Genomic DNA, 3,160 nt, shown 5'->3' on the forward strand with positions numbered 1-3,160 from the left:
CCAAATTAAATGAAAACGGGGGGTTTAAAATTTTTGGGGGCCCCCAGGGAGAAATTCTTTGGTACTCTGTTCCACTTTCCCCCCACCGGGCATTGTCAACCACCAAAGAAAAAAGAACCCATGGGGTATCGTGTGAAACAAACAAAAATAAAAATCTGTGTAACACAAAATTGATTGGTTCCCCATGTTTATAACCAACAAATTTTTTAACCGAAATGGGGAGGTGGGCAGGTTTTTTTTTTGTTCTCATCTTCCCATTTTTTCTAGTTTTGTGTTTCTGTTAATTTACGGGGGATTTTTTCCCCACTGGGATTTTTTCATTAATTAGGCCATATTACCCAACACACCATTTTTTAAACCACATTGAGGGGGAATTTAACCGGCCCGAGGGGTGGGAACACCTCCCCGATGCTTCTCTGAACCAGCGCCAGTCCAGGCGAGTAGATGCGAAGAAGACCACCCTAAGGATTGAATACTAAACACCTATATATATCACAATCGGTGAGGCTACAGCATGATATGGCGAGTTGTAAGCACGACAGCGTCGAACTCAGACCGCGCTGACAATGCAGGAGACAGCCCACCTTAAACAGGCCCCCAGCCCCTCAATGTATTAGGAAGTCTGACTTCTCCCTCTGTACCTCGATTTTAGGTTCTGATTGTCACTGCTCTACTCTCATATGATCTAGGCGGGATCATTCATCCGTTTACGTTTGGACATATAGAGTTCAATCGATTACAGGGGTGGCGGGCCCTGATCTTTGGTCTAACACACCTCCTACCCAACATCTGCTTTCCCAGGGGGACACATCTCAAACTTGACAAAAAAAAACATGGAAAAAACAAACACATAAAAACCTAACTACTACTACATTAATCTACAAATAATACAACCGTACCTCCACTAAATCAACTCTCGGGTTCAGAATAAAATCACACCTAATGATCATTTATTCACCACGGGTGGTATCTCTTTTGGCTGACTAAACTTTCTGCGGAACTTTAGCGTTATTATATGCAGTCTATATGCTTGCTTATGGCGAGTAAAGGAAATAGCGCGCAGGAAGCAGCCACATCACATATCTAACATGCTACTGCTCTGGGCCCATCTATGCTCATCTTAACAAGGCTTAAAAGGCCCTTTTTGGGCACTGTTTTTTAATAAATATTTTGTTTAAAGCCAACCATTATACGGTCTGGGGGGAAAAGATTGCTGTTTTTATTGGGGCGGGTCTGGACTCCTCTAAATTCTGGGGGCTAGGGGGGGCTGACACCCTACACAATGATCTTACTCAACCCTCTGTCTTTGTCTTACAGTGTGGACATCAATCTGGGCCCAGGCCTCTGCTAAAACCCCTCTGGGCATTTTATTGCTTTCCAAAGGGCCTTTAAGTTGTTTTGGGGGACTAAATAGTGTTTACTGGAAAAAAGGAGTGATAGAGAATAAAAGGGTGGAATGAACGGGACTAAATAAGAATGAGTATATGAAAGAATACATATGAAATGTTACTTAAAAATTAAATGATAGTAAAACATTAAAACCCACCACAACCCAAACCAAAACCACCCCCCACCCCAATCTACCAAAAGCTTAGTTCCGTCAGGTGCTACTCCTACACACATCACTCAGGTAATACTATAACCATTACTACTTAACACAAAGCTCACATACTGACCTCATACTACACTTAAGATATATATTTATACTCACTCTCTCTACACCTTTATATCGTTAATCATATCCCAGATCTATCTTGAAACAAACCCCTCTCTCATATACCCTCTACTCCCTAACACTCATCTAAAATACTACAACTCCACAAACACCCTACATCTACACATATCTCGTGTCGTCCGGGGGGACTCACAATCCAACATGGGATCGGCATAGCAACATCACAAATAAAACCAACTAAACATACACACCATGGGCCCCCCCTAACAATTATCCCAAAAAAATCCCACGGGGGCGGCTGCCCAATCTCCATTCCTCTAACATCTACCACACCCTTTCTGCTTTACATGGTTCTTCGGGGTACACACACTCGTGTTCGTCAGGGCACAGGGATTTCATTGTTAATCGGCCAAAAATTTTCCCTTGCTTCTCTCGGTCGGCCTACATATTGTCTTTGATTCGGTATAGGGGGGAAGTGATAGGATATTAAATAAACAAAAAGGATTGGGTGTCGTGTCAATAAGGTTAACCTCTTATATTTCACCAGACAACACTATCCCAAACTACTCAAAACATTAATATCACCGTGATTACTCATATTGTTAATTGTCAATCTCTCTTCTCCTTTACACAGAACTTCTTTCCCCAATGCCACACGGGAAATCCCTCATCCCATCGGATAAACATCTAGGCCTCTGGCTTTCTATCCCCGTATGGGTCAAACTCTCGCGAGACGATTAATTTTTTCAATATTGGTGGGGGCTTTTTACATTTTTTTATGTTTTTCATTTACGTTTTTTAGGCTACAACAACCCAGGTAACAAAACCCCCCTATTGGTTTGGGACCACCAGAGGGAGAAGATGGGTCGTGGTTTATGTATTAACCCAAATCCACCAGGGAAACTAATTTAATGTGTTTACCCCACCAAAAGGGATTAATACAATATAGGGCGCCCAAGAACCAAGTACACTACCTCATTACACCTTTGGCACGGAACTGGGCGATGTAAATGGCACTAAGGTGGGGTGCTTTTTGTTGCGGATCCCTCTGGGCCTCGCTGAAGAGGACGATCTCACAGGACCCTCTCTCGTCCACTGGTGCTGGGGCGGTCGCCGGTGCTGTCCACCAGGTGCCTCGGGCCTCCAGTTGCCCGCAAGTAAGTCCTTCGGGGGGAATCACCTATGATTGTCTTTTATCCGTGCTAGCGGTCGCATCTCCCCATCCCCCCCTCATGGAACCCGCAAGCCCCGCGGGGGGGCACCAGGCCGGGGGGGGAAAAAAACACAACAGATCGGAGAGTGGTAGGGGGAGAGGGAAAACGGGGGGCAGACCTACGCGCCACCCCGTCCACGCACCCCGGGCTCTCCATTTCCGGAGTACTCTCATCGCTAGGGTGCGGTGGTCTAACCTCTTTCATCATCAGCTCAATCTCTCTACTCTAATCAATCTACTCATACTCTGTTAGCCTGCTGCTCTCTCCCCCT

This window comes from Tachysurus fulvidraco, chromosome 26, assembly GCF_022655615.1.
Source record: "Tachysurus fulvidraco isolate hzauxx_2018 chromosome 26, HZAU_PFXX_2.0, whole genome shotgun sequence".
NCBI classification, from domain to species: domain Eukaryota; kingdom Metazoa; phylum Chordata; class Actinopteri; order Siluriformes; family Bagridae; genus Tachysurus; species Tachysurus fulvidraco.